The sequence below is a fragment of the Aedes albopictus genome, chromosome 3 (assembly GCF_035046485.1).
Source record: "Aedes albopictus strain Foshan chromosome 3, AalbF5, whole genome shotgun sequence".
In the NCBI taxonomy this organism is placed as follows: Eukaryota; Metazoa; Arthropoda; class Insecta; order Diptera; family Culicidae; genus Aedes; species Aedes albopictus.
The window spans coordinates 99,785,298-99,807,848 of NC_085138.1; the positions used below are offsets into that span (position 1 = coordinate 99,785,298).

General features: G+C 39.8%; 1 protein-coding gene across 1 annotated transcript in view; it reads left to right on the top strand.

Moving 5' to 3' along the window:
• LOC109410900 (uncharacterized) overlaps positions 1 to 22,551 on the top strand; it is a 325,034-nt gene that overhangs the window by 199,583 nt on the left and 102,900 nt on the right. The gene's annotated exons all lie outside the window — the stretch shown is intronic.

The window sequence follows — 22,551 nt, forward strand, 5'->3', positions numbered from 1 at the left end:
GGTCGGCATGTTCCTTGACCAGTTCTTCGTGGGTAGGGAATATTCGCATTGTCGTATATAAAAAAACTCACATCACGTCACGTTAAGTGTAAAATTATTTATTCCCGAATTTTCCGGCTTTTCTTCTCTTACTTCTTTGAGGCCCCTTCTACTGGCATCCAGTGTTGCATTTGAACTAAACGCGAGCCAAAAAGGAACTGAGCTTGGATATGTCATCAAATCTTCCGTGCGTCCTGACCAAGGTGCTGCCCTAGGACTTTGCGTCACAATGAAATGGGACATTTTGGCATCGGGCAATTAGATTCTGCACCGAAATCTGGATGTTCCAGTAATCCACGGTGACCGAACTGGTTCCCCCTCTCAATCGAATCAACCCAAGATTGTTAGAATTTGTGAAAAAATGGCAGACACATGACCATTTAAGTTTACCAGGTACCAGGGTGCCATGTTTTGGCGGGTGCAGTTCTTGATCAAATTTTGAACTGAACAATGTTCAAATATGTTTGATCGCAGCGTGCCGTTTTTGAACTTCAACGCAAATTGATCGCGTTCAAATGCGACACTGCGAGTGGCACACTGTCACGAATTTCCTTCCACAAATTTTCAGCATTACGTCACAGCTTCCTTCAGGGTAGCTTCGATGGTAGCCTCTAGCTATCGTCTGCCGGATCTCTGGCACCTTTAGGGTGGCGATGGCGATCATCGGGTGCATTGTTCCTTCAAGGGCGTCTGGTTTGATTTACGGCACGACTTGCCGGTACTTTCCATCCCAACGTAAGGGGTAGGAGGGAATGTCTTCCTCATTCAGAACCGGAGTTCTACTTGAAATAGCGGGGTTTTGACTAGCTGTCCTTCTCCGCAATTCATCCGGTATTCACAGAATATAGTACTAGTACAACAATGCTAAATATCCTCGCAATAATCTTTACTCAGCTAGTGGTTTCAACTGAAACATTATATAGTGCAAAATGAGTCACTGACCTTCAGCGTTCGGACAGTGACCCCAGATAACCAGACAATGTTCGTGTGTCTCCGTTAATCAGTTCGTTATCCTGCCATCTTGGTGGATCTACCGTATCACCACCCCTCTCAGGCTACCAACAGAATCGATTTAAAATCACACAAAATTTCAAAAAAAAAAATCCACGCTGAACTTTGAACACATATACACTTTTCGACGTTTTGTCCTTTCGACGTTTTGTCCCTTCGACGTTTTGTCCTTTCGACGTTTTGGCATTCGACGTTCTGGCATTCGACGTTTTGGCATTCGACGTTTTGTCACCCATTCCAGGAATAGATGGTAGGCGTTTTAGGGAAACCCATGGAGAAACTTCTGACGGAATTGTTGGAAAAATATCTGATGGACTCATTGGCTGAATTCCTTTTAAAAAAATCCCTGGAAAGACTTTAAAATTATGAAATAAACCCTTAAAAGATTTTAAGCTTTTTGTTTAATAAAGGCCAATGGGGCACGTTCGGTGTAGTACTAGATTTGTAGTAATGAGCTGAGTTTTAGTATGGTAAGAAGGTCAGTTCTCTGTTTCTGCAATGGAATATTACAAAAAGCGTGGGTATTATGGTTCGTTGCCTAATTTGATGCTGTATGAGCAAAATGTGGATAACTATGTTGTTTATGTTGCAAGAAATGGAGAAAACAACAACACTGTTGTCCAAAGTTTTGCTCAAACAGCATCAAATTAGGCAATTAATCAAACTACCCACGCTTTTTGCACCATTTTATTGCAGAAACGGAGAATTGACCTTCTCACCAAACTAAAATTCAGCTCATTACTACATATCTAGTACTTTACAGATCTGTCCTATTCTACACTCACCACTTAGGTAAAAAATGTGCAAGAAACTTTGACAGAATTTCTTATCAATTTCTCTTTCTAACGGATTTCAGATTTTATTTTTATTTTTGTAGAAACCACTGGATAAATTTTTGAATGAATTTGAGGAAGATTTTTCGAAAGTTTCTCCTGAAGATTTTCTGCAACAATTCATGGAAGAATTTTTGAACAAAAAATACTCTGTGAAAGGAATCTCCGTAAAAACAATCTCGATGAGCTTTAGCAATCCATGAAACAATTTAGGAAAAAAAATGAGACATTTTTGCAGTAATCCTTAAAACATTTTCTAGATTTTTTTAAGAAAATCTACGAAATCGATAAGAAACCCTGGAGGATTGTTTCAAATCATCCCTGCACGCAACCTGAGATTGGCAGATTCTAATACAATTGGGTATGAAACATATACAAATATTGTATTAGGGCCTTGCAAATACAAAAATTGGTAGGTGGCAGTATACCAAAAATTGTATTGGCTTCCTAGAATCTGGAAAAGGAAAATTTCGCATGTGTGCGTGTGCTCTGTCGCACTGGTTTCTCATTATTTGTTCTATTTTTAGACTGATCATGGCAGCAGCGGCGGCATCAAAAACCAATACATGTTTAAAAAGAAATACGGGCGGCGGCGGGAATCGAACCGAGACACTATCATGGTGATACACAGTATCCTGCGCTCTAACCAGCACGGCTATAACTGAACATGAATAGACAAGAGGCTGAAAGCCATCATCATCAACACAAACGTGGCTTGGTGATGGAAGTGATACAGCCGCCACAATGCACAATGGGTCCAGAGCCGTATTTGCGAAGACAAAACTGTTTAAGCTTCAGCTTAAGGTTTTTAGACACATATTGTGTTTTAGAAAGTTTATTTTTAATTGTTGACCCTATTCCCTATTATTGTTATGTTAGGGTGGTTCGTCTGGTTAAACTGATTCAAAAATCTGCTTTCTAATACTTTTATTTGCGATGCCATGATGGATGGTGATGGATCGATTAATTAGAAATTCCACCAATAAACGGCAAATTCTAAATTTCATATATCTCAGGACTCTCATCACTTAGAAAGTTGGTGTCTTCGACAACGTTGTTAAGAGAGTCAAGGGCTTACAGTTAATGGTCCACTAGGCGGTGCTAGTTACACATTTGCAAAATCATTCAAATGATTGATATTTTTTCGTGAAGTAATCAACAAGCTGTAAGTTTGTTTTCTTTGAACGTGTTTAAGTCAAGTCAAAGGTTTTTCAAAGAGCTATGTATTAGTCATAATTGTGCAATGTCGCATTTCATTCGGTTCACTTGATCCAGAGATATAGCAATTAAACAAAGAACACTCAAATATGAACTACTTTATTAGAGTTGCTTCAATTTTATGTAAAGTTATCCAATCGAGCCCAAATTTGTACCGTTTATAGCTTACTAGTTGTGCAACTAGCAGGAAAAAAATGAGAATATTTGGTGCATTTTTGAAAAAGTTACAGCTTGCTGAATATATTTGAAATAATAAATAAAAGTTGCATGCTTCAATTAATTCGTAACTAGCATCGCCTACTGACAGAACCTTGAACCAATCAGCTAATCAACTGAACGGCCGTAACCAACCTAACAACATCGCCGAAGACATCAACTTTCTAAGTCATCTGAGTCCTGAGATATATGGACTATAATATTTGTTTGCTCACTAGCGCTGCCTTTTGGTGGGATTTTGAATCAAACGGCTCATCATTTGTTGGTTCTTGACCAGCCAAGTAATATTGCCGAAGACACCAACTCTCTAAGTAACCAGGATGATGAGATATTTGGTATAAACATTTCATCAGTGTTACGTCTGTTTGTCTCTGGTATGGACGTAGCACTGGCGAAATTTCCATACCGTACATCTTAGCACCATGATTACTTAAATATTCGGTATACTTGGCAAAGTTGTTAGGCCAGCCAAGGTTTTACTGGTGATGGGCCGTTTGATTCAAAATTCCACCACTAGGTAGCGCTGACGATAAATTAATTTTTATATTCCATATATCTCAGAACTCTGATTACTTAGAAAGTTGGTTTCTTCGGCAATGTTGTTTGGTTTATTAAGGCGTTTCAGTTGATTAGCTGATTGGTTCAGGATTCTGTCAGTAGACGGCGTTAGTTGCAAATTAGTAGAAGCATGTATCTTTTACTTATTATCTCGAATATATTCAGCAACCTGTAACTTTCTATAATGTGTAGGGAATATTCTCAAATTTTATCTGCTAGTTGCACAACTAATAAGCTATAGGGTAATTCATGTATTTTGGACAGGCTGAGGACAACGTTGGAAAAATCGTCCCCTAGCTTCCTTAGAAAGCAATTGATTATCGTGCAAAGTTACTTGTACGCTTCTTATATGATTGTACTTTGCGTTCCTGGTGACAAAAACCTTAACGAAAGCAGTTTAAGCTGAGAAAATCACAATTTGCCATCGCCTGCTAGTATTGCATTTTGGACACCGAATATATGTTTTGGACACCTTTAGGTATATATAATTTGGACAGGGCAATTATCTCAATGTTTAGCCTTGAAAACTGCTAAATCATGGAAGTAGGATAAATTAACATATATTTTCTTGCAAATCATCAAATTTCTCCGCTTAACAGGCATCTATTTTGATAACTTTTACAGTTATTGTTAAAATCGAGAAAATATCGCCAGACCCACAAAATACGCCTCCAAGTATGCAATCGCACAGCATCCCCATGTAGTTCGTCAGATGACCAAAATATATTTACAATAGAAAACTTGTAATGTATTTTGGACACCACCTATTTTAGGCATTCTAGATGAATGTTAAGAGGTAGGCTGCCTAATGCTTCTCTATTGAACATGTTTCATTGCAATAAGGCTTTTAAATTTCTTACAATTATCAATTCAACGATTTTGAGGTAAATATTGTATGTGACGATAATGTGTATGTCGTCTTGCATACCTGTGCATTTGAGGGGTTTTAGTGAAACAATTTACATTTTCGATAATTTTGCAGTAAATTCTTAATTGTTAAGCGTATTTTCAACGTAACTCATCAGAATAGGGTCTGTTTGATCCATTAATCGATAGTGAAAAGTATCTACTTTTATTAGCTCACCGGAACAAGACATACATCACCGTGCCTGTCCAAATTACATACATGTCCAAATTATATTTTTTACCCTAAATGGTACAAATTTGAGCTCGATTGGATAGTTTTACATGAAGTTGGAGCGACTCTAGTAAAATGTTTCATATTTGAGTGTTCTTCGTTAAGCTGATATATCTCATGATTAAGTGAACCGAATGAAATGAAATTTTGCACATTTATGACTAATATATAGCTCTTTAAAAAACCTTTGACTTGACTTAAATATGTTCAAAGAAAACTAAATTACAGCTTTTTGATTGCTTTACGAAAAAAAAACATTCATTTCCATAATTTTGCAAATGTGTAACGCTTCCTTGTGGAAAAATTTCGAAACAAGTGGACCATTAACTGTAAACCCTTGACCTACTAAACAACATTGTCAAAGACACCAACTTTGTAAGTGACCAGAATTCTGAGATATATTAAATTTAAAATTTGCTTGACCTCTAGCACCGCCTAGTGGTATATACAAAAGCATGCTAAGTTTTAAAAATTGCCTAAAACATTTTTAGCAATTTAGCAATTTAGCATTTTTATAAAGTCCACCAAAACTATTCAAATTTTGATTACTTGTTCCTCAACGAGTTTGATTTAATTGATGCAAATTTGGGCTTGATTGATTATTCAACTTTACACGAAATTAGAACCCTTCTATCTATATCTAGTTTTTGACTTCCGTTTATCAAATTACTGTACCTTAGGACTAAGCGAACCTAATTAAATTAAATTTTGAAAGTTTGTGACTAATGTATTGGTCTTCATGTATCGTTGGCCTCGACTAAAATATGACCAAAGGCAAAAAAGTTGTAATTTATTGAAAACTTTTCGAAAAGTTCTAATGATTCGAATGTTTTATCCAAGGGCTGAAAGTCTCTTGAATAAAGACAAATCAATCAAATCTATCGAATGTTTTATTTTTGTAAATTTGCTATAACTTTTTAAAACATTCTGATATTGTATAGAGAATAATTAATCAGCAGATTTTTGGATAAGCCACACTTGATTGACCTTAATCATTTCACAATAATGAAAAAAAAAAAGAAATGACAGAACTTGGCAGAAACATTTTTGTCTTCGTAAATACGACGCTGGACCCATTGTGCACTGAAAAGCCCGCATCCAGCAGGTTGCTGTTTGCAAGTGGAAAATTCCATGTAGACAATAGGACGCGAAGCTCAGCAGCGAAGCGAAAGTTATTTTTAGACGCAACCCGGTTCAACTTCTCGGGTTTGAATGGAGGTGTTTGTGTGTAGTGGTATGGAAGCTATGGAACCGTGTAGCGCATCTTAATACAACGAATGGATTATGATTTATCACATTTTCTGTACGTTTTTAATACATAAATTGGTAGAAAAGGCATATCTCAATTTTTGGTAGCTTTTCTTGTTTTGCGTGTGACAGATTGGAAAATCACTGATTTTTTTTTTTCATTGGAAACTGGTGGATTTTCTAAAGAAATCTATGAAAAATTTCGTAAAAGAGTTCTTTGGGTAAAATCTGGAGAAATTCTAGATGAAGTTCTGTTGGAATCTTTATAAGAATTTCTCAAAAATCGCTGCAGATCCCTAGTTTTATAATAGAGTTATTGAAGATTTTTTGAAAGAATAAAAGAACAACTTCACGGAAGATCAAGAAATGTGTGTAGTGACGCCTAAGGGCTAGGGGTATTTTGAAAGAAATCCCTGAAGACAATTTCAGAATTAATCCCTGAAAGATGTTCTGAAATCAATATAAAAATCCATGAAAGATGCTTATTGGACTACCTGGAAATATTGCTATGATCAAAAACTCTGTAAATCTTCATGAAGAATTCCTTGCGATATGTTTCAACTGAATTTTATGAAAAATGGATGGTTCTGAAAAAAATATATATGGGATTTTCTGAAGGGATACCTGCATAATTTTCTGAAGAAATATCAAGAGGATTTACTAAAGAAACCACTGAATGAATTTCTGAGAAAATCCTTGTAAAGTTTGTTTTTATATTTAGAGTTTTTGAAGGTTTTTCTGCGAAAAGCCCCGGCATTGCATTGATACATTTTTCATATATTAATTCGAAAAATATTGAAAATCTAATAAAGGTTACTTTTTGTGCAAATGTCAACATTATGTACCATAACCCTACCCCTACCACATTGACTATAAATTAGAAATTAACAATCAGAAATTATCGAAGCTTCGCCATGGCAGGACAGCTGCAAATTTATCGTCTTTTATTTAACCCTAGTAGGATGTTGGGGTGAATATGACCCATACAGGCATGCTGAACGTGCACTACGCCATCGAGGTGCGAAAAACCTAACATCTTGGTAGGGTTAAAGTAAAAATGACCATAATGTAGGATCCTTCCGCTGTGCGAACAGTAACTTTTGGAAAGACATAAAGATGTTATACTCACATAGGTTATCATGTTTGTGAGAGATTTACGGACTTCAGGAATCATACATATGAGCATTCCAGTCCAAAACACGACCAAATTTTCCATTTTTGACTCGCCAGACCGAAAAGGTCATTAGGCTGACTAGGTCATAAAGTCGAACAGGTTCTTCTTCTTCTTTGTTGTGGCTCTACGTCCCCACTGGGACTTGGCCTGCCTCGCTCCAACTTAGTGTTCTTTGAGCACTTCCACAGTTATTATTTGAAGGGCTTTCTTTGCCTGCCATTGCATGAATTTGCATATTGTGAGGCAAGTACAACGGTACATTATGCCCGGGGAGTCGAGAAAATTTTCCCGACCGGAACGGGAATCGAATTCGCCGTCTCCGGATTGGCAATCCATAGCCTTACCCGCTAGGCTTATGGGAGTCGAGCAGGTATTTAGGCCGAATCAATTGCCTATTCCCTATACCAAGTGTTTGGAAGCCGAAGTGATAAATGAATTCCTCAGCAGTTTTTCTTCCTTCTATTAGTTCTGTTTCAATTACCAGGCGCGTCTATGTTCTCTCGTCAAATCACACTCATCAAGTAAAAAAAAAGTTCAACATCGGCAACTCAGTTACTCGTAATAAAAAACACTGCATTTTGCCGAATCGGTCACAGACCACCAAGAATAGGGTTACCCTAATGGTTGTACATTTTCAGACTTATAGACACAACAAGCTGCTTATGGAAGGATTATCATTGATTATTTTCTTTTCATCGTTAATAACTTTGTTTAATCGTGTTTTGAGTTATGATGATTTTCAATGTTTGGTTTAAGTGTTCACCATGAAATTCTTCGGTACAACCGCCATATGCTAAACCACTAAATTCACAATATTAACGACGACTGTTTTAAAGACCTTCCGGTATTTTTTTTTTTCGTTTCAGACTTTTCGCGGTCAAAAACAACTAAATGTTTTCTTCTTCTAACGTTTCGATCCTTATTGGATCTTCCTCAGGGAATCGAATAAAATTGTTGCTTTTTCGTCCAGTGGTTGTTTTTTTTTTAGTTTCAAAAGACAACCACTGGACGAAAAAGCAACAATTTTATTCGATTCCCTAAGGAAGATCCAATAAGGATCGAAACGTTTTAAGTAGAAAACATTTAATTGTATTTGACCCCGAGAAGGCTGAAACGCTAATCCCGAAAGTAAACCACTCACGGTGTGTCTGGTAGAACAAATTTATTACAAAAAAATGGGCATCGCTAATTTTTACACTACGTGAAAGTTGACGCTACCAGCTTTCATTCAAGCCCAACATCGAAATATTCCATCGGGGGAACTTTTTCATACAAAAATTGGGTATGTTTGTTAAGTAGAAATAGGGATTAATTTGGAACCGCGCATTTTGTATGGGGTAAACAGTATTCTGAAAAAGTTGTTTGGGATCCCTCGGTGGATTTTTTTGAGGGACCCTGCAAATGAAAGCTGAAAGCCTCTATTTTTGAATAGCGAAAAATTTGACGATGCCTATTTTTTTGTTATAAACTTTTCCCATGCACACGCCGTGACTTAAGTATTATACATACATACGGTGTAATGACCTTTTCGGCCCAATTAACTATTCGACTTTATGTCACGTTCAACCTTATGACCAATTCTTCCTAATCAACTATTCGATCTAATGACCAATTCGAACTAAGTACCTTTACAATGGCATGGCCAGCTGTACATTTAGACCTTTTTGGCCTATTCGGCTTAATGACCGAATAACATAATAATCCATTCGGCCTAATGATCTTTTCGGCCCAATGACCTATTCGGCCTAAATACCTCGGCCTCATGACTTATTCGACCCAGTAACCTATTAAGCCGAATGACTCATTCGACCTAATGACCATTTCAGCATGTTCGGCCTTTCAGCTGAACAGCTTTGCTGAAAACAGCATCATTCTATCTCATCAGGGTTCTGAGATATAGAGGTCAACACATTTTTGACACTGGCGCTGCCTAGCGAACAAATCTCGCAACAAAGCTTGCCGTTTCCAGATAGGTCTCAGCATACTGAATGAATTTGCCGAAGATTGTTGTTCTCTCTCATCGGGATCTTGAAGTATACGTTGTGCAAACTATGTGGTCACCCCTGGACAATCTGAAACAACTCCGGAACAATATGAGCCAGCTACCCATGTCCACAGGATTCCAAACAGGAATAGTTCTAGCGTAAGTTGAGAATATTCATCAAAATATGTTGAAAAACAAAAAAAAGTTTTGATTATTTTGTGCACTTCCAATGGTGCAAATATATATGTTGACTGAACGAAGGTTAATGAAAGAATATGTATGTACGGAGACAAGACACATCTTGAATTTTAAGCCGCCATCTTGGATTTTATATCGCCATCTTGGATATTTTGGTCGTCATTTTTGGATCCAGACATCTGTTCAATACCAAATACACTCAACCCATACTACATGGTTTTACAGCCTTAAACACCAATAAACAGCCGCCATCTTGAATTTTGAGCCGTCATCTTGGATTTTAGACCGCCATCTTGGGTGGCCGCAGATTTATGTGCTGCGTGATGGGGCGTGGTTCATTTCATTCATAGACGGCCAGTTCTACCGGTGCTGGTCCGGATCACTGAAATGGCCATATAGCTCTGGAACGCCTTGACGGATCTGAACCATTTTAAATAACAAACAATGCGGTAAAATTTCGAGCTGTAATCCGAAAAATCGCCCTATGGAAAGTGCCTTAAGAGAGACTGCCTTGTTTAGTACACAGTGTGTGTATGACACAGACAACATCTCAATTCGTCGAACTGAGTGGATTGGTATATGTGACTTGACGCTCCGAGGCTTCTATCGAAAATTAGTTTTTTGAGTGAACATATAGCCTTTCAGTTCACTTTGGTGAACGAGAAAGGCAAAAACGATCAGAAACGATTCCAGGGAAATTCAAGGGATCCAGGGGATCGGCGTTCAGAGAAATGTGTGTTTGGCCAAATTCTGCGCTTCATACAAATTTCGAAAATGTTGCATGGGCAAAAGTCTACCGGGCTACAAAATAGTGAGTCGATAAGGAGAGCGTCCAATATAGCTCTGGTCCTCACAAGTTCCTACCTCATCCTTCCACGGGTCAAACGATGACAAACACCGCCAGCAAAGCGTTGTGTGCTTAGCTGGTAGGGCAGCCTGGTCACTGTTGCCCTTCTGACTTCAGCTAGATTGAGGAGGTAAGACCCGAGCGTCAAGTCACCAAGAAGGTGCGGCTCAAACAGCACCAGCGTCTGTTCTGGCATCCAGCGGCTGAGTATAAAATGTTCCTCCACCGGAAGCTATACATAAGGTGGGAGCCCCACCATGGTGGATAGGGGACCTAAGACCAACAAGAGTCATGCCGCACATGGGTTTCCAGTGTGACCACATCTGCCTCAGCCGAAAATGAAGACTGAACCTTCTTGATGTGCGGAACAAACCATCTCCAATAGATGCCAGCGGTATATAATTCATGCATTGTGGCCTAATAATTGGATCTCCAACGTGGAGCTCCATCGTTGATACCAAGGTTGCGACCATTCATTTGCAAAAATTTACATTCATTTGCTAATATCTCAGTTCAGAAGCATGCTATCGAAAAACAATGTATGCATGAATTTAACCTTGTAGTTTTATCTGAAAGTTTGCCGAATAACATTGGGGTCGCACATGCATACCAAAGTCGTGAGCGAGCTGTGAAGGCAACTTTCCGCAGCGTGAATGTAATTTACATTCACCGCGTGGAGAGTTACCTTCACAGCTCGCTCACGATTTTGGTATACGTTTGTGACCCCAATGTTTTTCGGCAAACTTTCAGATAAAACTACAAGGTTAAATTCATCCATACATTGTTTTTCGACAGCATGCTTCTGAACTGAGATAATAGCAAATGAATGTAAATCTTTGCAAATGAATGATCGCATCCTTGGTTGATACCATCAAAAGGCGAAAAAGGCGATAATGACAGAAGTTCGGAAGGTGGAGGTGATCGCTCAGGTAACAATTCGATGCTGTACAAACGTTTCTCCAACTATTTTAAATTAGCCTTTATTTGAAGCTGAGCACAAGAGGTACAATCCTTTATTCAGCTCCTTAACATCTAATTTTGGTGATTTTATTCAACCTTAAGCTGATTTGAGGTTCATTGGAAGGCTGATTTAAGGCTTAACATGCGCTTAACCAGTAATCAATTAAATTTAATAATTGGGTAAAAACAAAATGAAAACACTTTCGTGAACCTATATTTTTTACCATTAGCTGCTGCTTTTTCCAGAAAAGATGTTTAGGAATGCATCAGTTAATCTGTGGGAAAACTTGGAATTGAACTCGGACCTCCTGATTCATAGTCACTCAGCTTAGCACCTACACCACACACAATTGTATACATATCCTCGGAAACAAGGGCATTACTTGTTGTGTCTGAACATATGATGACCTAAGTCTGTATTGAGGCTGAAGAATCGATGTGGACTTCACGAAAACCATGCTTGGGTAAGCTGTCAAAACTTATTTGATTAAAGGTTGAACAACAGATGATTAATTCTGCATGTTCGTCATCTTAGAAGCGTGCAATCAAGAAACATTGTATGAACGACTTTTGCCTTGTGGTTTTGTCCAAAAGTTTGCCAAATGGAGTAGGGGTCGCAAACGCATGCCAAAATCGTGAGGGAGCGGCGAAAGCAACTCTCCACGTGGTGAATGTCAATTACACTATCGTTAATCCATACATCGTTTCTTGATTGCACGCTTCTCAGTTGAGAAAATAGCTAGTGAGTGTAACTCTTTGCAAGTGAGTGTTCCCAACTCTGATGTCAGTGTGTGTCTTAAAGCTGGTTACCCTGATAAATAATATTTTATTCAGCTTGATATTCAGCCATCTATGTATTGCTGATTAAAGAGGTTGAACAAGCCATACTTCAGACCAATATTCAGGTGTCATTGTGTTCAGCCGTTGACACCATTAACCAGCAATTGTTCAGCTAATACTATAACTGTTCAGCATTCATTGTTACTTGGGCGGCCACACTCTGGGCAGGGGCGGAAATGAAATCTCAAGCGTTAGATTAGAACCCAGCAGGACTTCGCAGTAGAGACAGACCTAAAGGCTCGTGGTGGCGCAGCCTCAACAAGGAAATAAATGAAGTCGACAGAAATTTGACCTTTTAATTCGGCACCCTGCCCTCATAGGTGCTCAGGACTGAAAGTAAGTACTTAAAAGTCTACAAGGCGGGAGGGAGGTTCTGAGATGGCCAAAATTAGGCAAGATCTGACTTTTTACAATAACAGCATTAATTCCAATTCGATAAGATTGAAGAATGCCAGAGGCGCACATACACCGATCACACCGTGTAATGCGAAACAAAATCATCCTAGGAAATAATTTAAGCTAATGAACAACAACATACACCCTTTTTAATCATTGGTTTTGAGACATTGAGAAGAGTAGTTGATTATTTAGTAGAAACACAAGTTCTGCTTCACTATTACTCCGGTTAGCGTAATAAGAGCAGAATATAGTGGAGAGGGCAACAACAAGCATCGACGTTAACGTTGCCAAGTTGTGACCTTAAGTCAACTGTACCCACTACAGCTGGTTATCATAAAATTGAAATAGTATACCATGAATACAATTCAAGTATAAAATAACAAATTCACTCACTATCAAATTGAGAAAGTGCATCCCAGTGAGCTCAACTTCACAAATCCATCGCAAATGGTATGCACCTTTCCAGCGGGATTACATTCAACAATCTGTCAGCTCAATTTGCGAACATGTTTTTCCTCGTCATAATATTCCTCATGATCTTGGACTCGCAGACATTCAAGCTACCAGCAGCAGCTCCAACATTTCCGAGTTACTGACTACGGCGACGACAACGACGACGACCGACGTTAGCGACGCCAAACGCAGAGAAACACCTACTTCAACGGCACACTCTTCGACCGACACTTGCTGCTGCTGGCTTCAGCTTGATGGCTGCTGGTTGGTTGGTTGGCTGTCGGGGTAAAAAACCGTGACACTTGCGCTGCATCACGTCATAATGTTGTCTGTGATCTTTCTGAAAAACCAGCCGGGCTGTCACGGTCGTCGCTGGGATGTGACATCCCATCAACATTTTCCTTTCCGCCCAACCAGCTGCCCGCCCTGACACCCTGCACTGCCGCCGCTGCCGTCAACCTGCGAAACGTTTGCCTTTTTCCTTGTATATTTGAATCTCATGAATAATGAGTGTGGTTGGTGTGGAAAAATCATCCCCTTCTTTACCTTTGCCACCGGGAAAGGGTGGTCCAACCCGAAGAGATTGGACCTGGACGACGTGTGTCCTTTTTGCCGAGGAGGATCTGGGATTTCGCCGACCGAGTCGTTGGGTCCTTGTTGGTGCCGTCCGGCCATGAAACCGAGGACACTCTCACGTCACACACATATACTTACAGCTTCACTGTAAGTACGGATCGGTTAATGGTTTTTGCGACAGTTGAACGAATGTTTTCTAGTAGAATAATATTAAGCTTATGTCATTGAAAGCTCCAAAATGGTAACAGGTAGCCTTGAAACGCGTCGAACACACAACACGGGTAGCCAAATGATTGGGATAGGCAACTTTTTTTTTCACACAAAACAGAAATTTTTCATAAAGCGCATCAAGAATTCTCAAATTTTGACTGCTTGACAACCTATTGTATGTGCATCATTGGTACAAATTTGAGCTTGATTGGTTAATCTATCGCGAAGCTAGAACCGTTCTCGTAAAACACTTTTTAAAGACAATTAATTTTTGAACTATCATATCTCCGAAACGAGTAAACCGATTCGAATGTAATTATGAACGTTTATCAACAATATAACAATACAGTTGTCCCAATACAGTTGACTACATCATTCACTAACTCATTCATTCGCTCATTTACTTACACCTACACCTTCATTTACTAACTGGCTCACTCAGTCACTACTTCACTAACTCAATAGCTCACTCACTCACTCATTTGATCATCTGCTCACTCTTTTATCAACTCAGTCACTAATCAATCCCAAGCAACACGACTTGTTTCAAAGCCAGTACCAGCAACATCAGTGCAATTTATTCACTGTTCGTATTAAGAACAACAGAACACAATTGCTTCTTCTTTGAAACGCAAAAAGCGCAGATTCTCAATCGTTCTGCAACTTGAACTAGGTGGAATGATAAAAAAAAATTAAAAAAATGTCCTGACTCGAACCATAAACACCAGGAGTATTAACGATTCACCTTACATACTGCACCAGAAGCTCTGCGAGAGATTTGCTGCTCAACACACCGTAAAAGCTACTGAAGTTACGCGTTACTTCATTGCACCTTCTTTACCACAAGTTAGAAAACTATCAAAATGAAAAGATGCGCAAGTTTTCCGCAACACATTTTTAACCTAATATAAACAAACAAACCAGAGTAAGATGTTTCGTGTGTGTTACTCAACACATTAAATGCAAGCTGACTGTATTGTTACTTGTGAGGAATATGAAAAGCTCCGCCTCCATAAATCGATGTCAAACGCGATGTTATTTGTGACTCCTATGAAATAAAGCCGTAACTTAAAGATATTCGGAGTTTAAAGGCAACTCAACTGACGAGATGGAAGTTGTGTATGCTTTTTTAGCAACTCTTGTAGACTAAAGCACAGAAAGTCACATTTTGGATGATGTTGTAGGTGCTGCTTGCGATTTTGCTACTCTTCATATCACTCACTAACAGACTCGCTCACTTACTAACACACGCACTTAGCAACTCACACTCTCACTAAATTATTAACTTACTAACCCATTACATCACTCACTTATAGGCTCACTCACTTACTCACTGACGCACTTAGCAACTCACCTACTAATTAAGTAATTAACTCACTACATCACTCACTAACTCACTCATTTTTAACCCACATATTCACTCACTAACAAATTCACTCACTCACTAATTCACTAATTCACTAAATTCTCACTCGCTCACTCACTCATTTACTAGTCAGCTTACTACATTACTCACTAGCTCACTTTATTTCGTCCTTTTTTTTCATTCCTGTTAGGGTCTGTCATTGCGACCAGTTTTAGATCTATTGTGACATTACCTGTATCCCTAGTGTAGTTATGTGCTTCAGAGGCAATATAGAAAACAAAACAAGAGTACTGATAATTGGTCATGCATCGGAAACCTAGCATCACCCTTGTTTTACTGCTAAATTCTCACCAGTAAGAAGTTTAGAACCCGGGTTTTAACATTAGCAGCAATACCATTCCAATAATGGAACATATGTTCAGTAATAAGGATTCTAGTATGTTCCTTGCATACCAGCACTTACCAGTCTTCGAAGAGTTAGTACATACATGGATCCCTAACCCGATTTGATGTCCTTTGCTTCAAGTTTAGCCTCGAACGGCGAGGTTTTTAACTATCTGCAAAGTAAAGTTGGTTAACTTAGTTTTATTCAGAGACTGTAAGCCACCACGATACCAGTGACAAGGACTAAATACTATGATTCCTTGAATTGCTTGAACGCATATTCCAAAATTAGAAAAGTAGGACGACGCTAGGTTTCGGTAAATTTTACTTCGTAACGCAACACGAAAAAGTGATCTACCCTCGTTATTGGCTCCGTTAACGATCGAGCATCTTAGAAACCCCCTCATTAATCCGTCACCCCGGCCGCCTGACACCTTGGATTGGGGTTCCCTGTTTTGTGGACTTTTACCCCCGGAACAGGGGATCCGTAGTGCTATTCATAGCCGACAGCTACACGGGCATATCCGCACTTACTCACAAACTCATATATTTACTCACTAACACTCATTTACTCACTACCTTACTAATTCACTCATTTACTAACTAACAGGCTCACTTTTAAACAAACTCACTTGCTTAATAACTGATAAAACCACACATTCACTCACTAACACGCTCACTTATTCATCAATTCACTAGCTCACTTAGTCATATATATGTACTTATTAATTGACTACTTCACTTACTAGCTCAGTAAATCATTCACTTGCCTTTTTATTCAACAACCTACTAATCCACTTTCAAACTCACTAACTCTCATACTCACTATCTCACAAACCCACCCATCAACTCATTCATTTTCTAATTTACTAGCTAACTCATTTTCTTCCACTCACGAACTTACTAAGTCATCAACTCACTCATTTACTAACTTAGATACACCTGGAACCTTAAATTTAATATTTTATCAACTTGCTCCAAGCTTGCTCATATACTCATTTATTAGGCGAATACAAATTTAATTTTGACTTTTTGTCTCCCCCCCCCTTCAAAAAATTTTGGCGAGATTTGGCATTTTGAGGGGGCAGATAAAAAAATATTTATCAAAATATCGGGTTTTGCTAAAAATTCTTTAACAAATCCGATGAGTTTTTAATATTTTTCAAATTAAATACTTTATTATTTTTATCCCCCCCCCCCTCGACCAGCCAAGGAGTAGTGGGACAAAAAGTGAAATAAATATTTGTAACGGCCTTAATCATTTTACATATTCATTCATTTACTCATTGATAGGGTCGCTTTTAAACTCTCTGCATAAATCACTGACTAACTCACTAATTCCCTTACTATAGTACTGACTCCCACGGAACAGATCTCACATGCTCATTAACTCATCAACTCATTCACTGACGCTCCAATTCACATATTCTCTTACTAACATGCTCAAATTCACGGAACAGCTCTCTGCCCAAAGCTCTATAACTTTCTAAGTCAGCAACTCACTCACCCACTGACTCACTCAATTCACTAATTTTGTTACTCATTCAACAACTCCTTAACTCACATGGTTTCCACTTATCCGATCCTAAAGAATGTGTTAAAGTGTGAAACCACACTTATGTATCTTACGGCTCCGTTTTGCTTTGAGACATTTGAGCCTTATGAATGGAAGTTTTGAATGTTAAATTAAAGAATGTTTTTGTTTTTTGCCTTTCTCGTACACCAAGTGACTTTTTGATAGAAGGCCTGGAAGGTCGAGTCACATCTACCAGTCGACTCAGCTCGACGAATTGAGGTGATGTCTGTGTGTGTGTATGTGTGTGTGTACAAAATAAACTAACATCACTTTTTGGCAGTAAACCTCAACTGATTTCAATGACCGATGGTCTTTTCGACGCGAAATCTGGTCCCATTTTTTCCTATTGAAAATGGCTACGATCGGTCAAGCCGTTCCGGAGTTATTGCCATTTAATGAAAATGCTACGAACTCATGCATGCGACACGTCAAACCGTGGTATTTTGGAAAGCCTGATGAACGGTAAGCAGAAAAATAGTCTCAGACCAGATCTGGGGCCATCCATAAACCACGTGGTCATGTTTGTGGGGGGGGGGGGGGGTAGGAGGGAGTTCGGTCAAAGACCACGGTTAATACATTTTTTTTTTGTATGAACAAAAGACAATGCAAGGCGGAACCTCATAAAAATGTGGATTAAGTACAGCCCCATCTGAACCAGCTGTGATCCGGGTGTCTCGCCGGAAGTGGCCAAATATAAAAGAGAACGAATCCCGTACACATGACACGTCAAACCGCGGCATTTTCGAAAACCTGTTGAACGATAAGCAGGAAAATAGTCTCAGACCAGATCTGGGGCCATCCATAAACCACGTGGTCATGTTTGTGAGGGAATAGGAGGGGGTTCGGTCAAAGACCACGGTCCATACATTTTTTTTGTATGAACAAAAGACAATGCAAGGCGGAACCTCATAAAAATGTGGATTAAGTACAGCCCCATCTGAACCAGTTGTGATCCGGAACCCGTTCCGGGTGTCTCGCCGGAAGTGGCCAAATATAAAAGTGAACGAAATCCGTGCACGCGACACGTCAAACCTGATGAACGACGCAGGATAATATTCCAAGACCATTTCTGAACCGGTTGTGACCGGAACCGGATACGGGTGTCCCGGCGGAAGTAGACAAATATAAATGTGAACCAAACCCATGCATGCGACACATCAAACAGCAGCAAACCCTGATGAACGATAAGCACGAAAATAGTCTCAGATTATATCTGAACTGTTTGTGATCCGGAGCCGGTTCCACATGTCCCACCAGAAGCGGTCAAATATAAATGTGAACCAAACCCATGTTTGCGACACATCAAATCGCGGCTATTTTGATAACCTGATGAATGTTTAGCAAGAAAAGAGGCTCAAACCATATTTGGGAAAACTAGTAGTGTTCCGGAACCGGTTCCGGGTGTCCCACTGGAAATGGTTAAATGTAAAAGGAAACCAAACCCATGCAGATTAGGGACATTAGGGACAATCGGTACACTTCCGCAATTCTGGGTGTCCCGCCGGCTGTCGAATTACCGGGGTAAACTTTTAATTCGACAAACTAGTAGGGTAGCAATCTTGTTTATTCTGATATAATTTTTATTTTGATTGTCAAAATTGTTATTGAACACGAATTCTACATGTATTGTGATGGTACGAGTTGATAGGTTGCTTTTTCTACGATTGTTGGATTCCGGAGCTCCTGGCGGATCAGGTGTTAGATAGAACCAAATTTCAACTTCAGGAACTAGCAGCTGCATGAGGAACTGCCGCATGTGTGTGTATTAGTTTTAGTACATTATTGGAGCATTTGCATTAGCAAGTAGATCGCTGTGACATTTGAACATTTTTTAATTCGACCTACGTCGAATGAGCGGGATAAGATGGTTCATGAAATAGCAGCTTTTTCGATAACCTGATGATCAATTCGTAAGAACATAGTCTCGAACCACATTTGAGACAACCGGTAGTGTCCTGGAACTGGTTCCGGGTGTCCCGCCTGAAGTGGTCAAATATAACAGTGATCCAAACCCATGCGAAAAGTACTACTTTTCGGCACTCTTTAAAGTCATTTTACATTTTGTTACATAAATAACTATTTTAGTAAAAAATACAATATGTGTATAAATGTTTGATTCAAAGTACCTCACGCTTGAAAATATAAATGATTTCTCATAATACTTTGAAAGCCAAAATTCAATTTGTTACACCGCTTTGTCGAAACAAAGGAAATACGTTTTGAAACTTTAATCGCGGCTTTCTCAGTTGCAAGTTTTTCAACATGCATAGAATGGCACTATGCATAGAACGGCAGCGTAGCTCTGGCGTGTTTTATGAGCACTTCCTCAGCTATTTCAAAGATACTCTAGGCTGACAGGGCGTGATACCAACCCAACTGCAACGAATAAAATGAGTAAAATTAAGTTACAGTGTATTAAGTGTTTTCTAGTTTCGTATAAAACAGCCTACCGCAACGAACCTACCGAGCTTTGCCGGGTTGACGGACAGTCACATGGTGTCTTCTTTTTGGGGGATATGTTACGAATAAAATGCCATGAATAAATAAATGTGGGATACGACAACCGAACGGAGCGACCGAGGTGACGTCCGTCTGGGACCGACCGGCGGCTGGATGATGGGAAAAGCTCCACTTACCTACTTCTTTGTGGGAGAGGCCTGGAACAAGTAGGTCCGTGGATCGACTCGTGTAGGGGTTAGTCATTATTATAATGTTCAGACTACACCATTTTGGACGGCTGTAGCTGATGAGGACAGATGTTATGGACTTACTCGACGATAATGATGATGTTGTGGTCAAAAATGAGATACCTAATGTCACAATCGTAAAGACCCCGTAAAAAGTGTTTCAAATTTGTGTAAACATAGGAAATATGTTTGAATATGCAAAGCAAGGCATACGATGCCCACAGAAGTATTTCTCATTACACCCCTAGTTCACTTATCGTGCACTACAAATGAACGAATTTTCCTCGCCATGACGGATCACGTCGTTGGCCACCAGCTTTGATGATAATTATACTGTTGCTGTAGTTGACGATGGCACTACTGATGGTGATGATGACGACGACGACGATGAACATGGCAGCCATGGACACCTTCACGGACGAAAGATAATTATTTGGCGGTACGACAACGTGCCAGAGCAAAAATGTTCTCCCTTGCAGAACAAAATCGAGCTCCCGACGGCTGCATTCCATCGCCGCCGTACCTATACCTACTGGATGGTGGTCTTCATCCGGATCGGAGTGACATGCGGGACAATCTGGCGCGAGTCGGAATTTCGATGTAAATTATGCTCACGAAGCGGAAATGAATGGATATGCTGCAGAAACAGCAGTAGCAAGCAATGTTGGTGCGTCGAGATGAGGGCAATCAATTTTGGTGATACAGAATGTCCTGATTGTTGGAATCGGAGGAATTTAAAGCTGAATGGAAACGTTTTCGAGTCGGTAACTGTAGAGTCCCTATTTTTGAGGCATTCCGATCAAAATCACATGTTTACCCTTTTTTTAAACCAATGAGAAGGGTACATGCCGCTTGGAAAACCTACTGTCGATCCAACCCGAGCAGGAGTGAATAACTGCCACATAACTGGAGCATACCAAAGTCAGGTATCATACCAAGACAAGGTATTGGTCGGTTGTCCAGGCATTGAAAATAACTGATTTTGGTATTTTGTAGGTATTGATACAATACCTCAAGGAGTTGATTTGGTGTTGAGGACTGCTTGAAGTATTATTCAATTATGGAAAAATCGCCATTTGTATGGAAAAATCGCCGATTATTGTCATACCTGATGTCATTATTCCCGTGTTATGCACAGAATACACACCAGTTATTATTTTAGGTATTTTACCTCTTATGCAGGGCTACTTACCTCATTCAGGTTGTTGGTATTCGGTTTTCCATACCTGAGTAAGTTATTCTTCAGCTATTTTCTCCTGCTTGGGAAGACTCAGAGGGCGAAGTCGCATATACCAATCAACTCAGCTCGACGAACTGAGCGATCAGACTAACGCCTGAGTGTCCTCTGCTGAACGTAGGAGTCGTCTCCAGTCTACTCGGACCATGGCTGTGCGTCGCCATTTCCGCACTCTGCGTAGGGTCCGCAGATCGTCCTCCACTTGATCGACCCACCTAGCTCGCTGCGCATCACGTTTTCTTGTACCGGTCGGATGACTCTCGAGAACCATTTTAGTCGGGCTGCTATCCGACATCCTGATGACGTGTTCCGCCCACCGTAGCCTCCCGATTTTCGCAGTGCGGACGATGGTTGGTTCTCTCAGTAGCTGATGCAGCTCGTGGTTCATTCACCTTCTCCAAGTCCCATCTTCCATCTGCACTCCGCCGTAGATGGTATGCAACACCTTCCGTTCGAAACCATAAGGGCGCGTTGGTCCTCTGCACGTAGGGTCCATGTTTCGTGCCCATAGAGGATGACCGGTCTAATCAGCGTTTTGTAGATGGTTACCCGGGTAGAGGTGAAATACTGACGATCAAAACGTGATATTGGTTTGATTGATATAAGAGATAAAAGATCTGAAAATAATATCTGAAAAATGTTCCTGGAATATCTAAACAATATCAAAATTTGATATTTCAAGATCAAACGAATAGCTTGCTGCTATTGGTTAGATCTTACAAGATCTAATTATGATCTGATAATGATTTTCCAGGAGTAAATTTTAGATATTATTTTCAGATCTTTTATCTCTTATATCAATCAAACCAATATCATATTTTGATCTCAATATCGAACTATGCTATTATTGAGCTCTTTTCCTCTACCTGGGTAACTTCGTGTTACGGCGAACTTTATTCGATCGTAGAGTTCTGCGGAGTCCAAAGTAAGAACGATTTCCAGCCACAATGCGCCTCTGAATTTCTCTGCTGGTGTCGTTGTCGGTGGTCCGGTCACCAGTGAGCCCAAGTACACGAATTCTTCAACCGCCTCGATTAAATCACCGTCGATAGAAATTCGGGATGACGGATGCGGTGATTCCTCCCTGGAGCCCTTAGCCATCATGTACTTTGTCTTCGACACATTAATGATCAGTCCGATTCACCTGGTTTTATTCTTCAGTCAGATGTACGTTTCCTCCATCATCTCAAATTTGCGAGCTATAGTATCAATATCATCAGCGAAACCAAGCAGCTGAACGGTCTTCGTCAAAATCATTCCACTCGTGTTTATTTCCACTCTCCTTATAACACCTTGTAAGGCGATGTTTAACAGCAGGCTCGATAGTACATCACCTTGCTATAATTCTCTGTGAGATTCGAAGGGACTTGAGAGTGTCCCTGATACTCGAACTACGCAC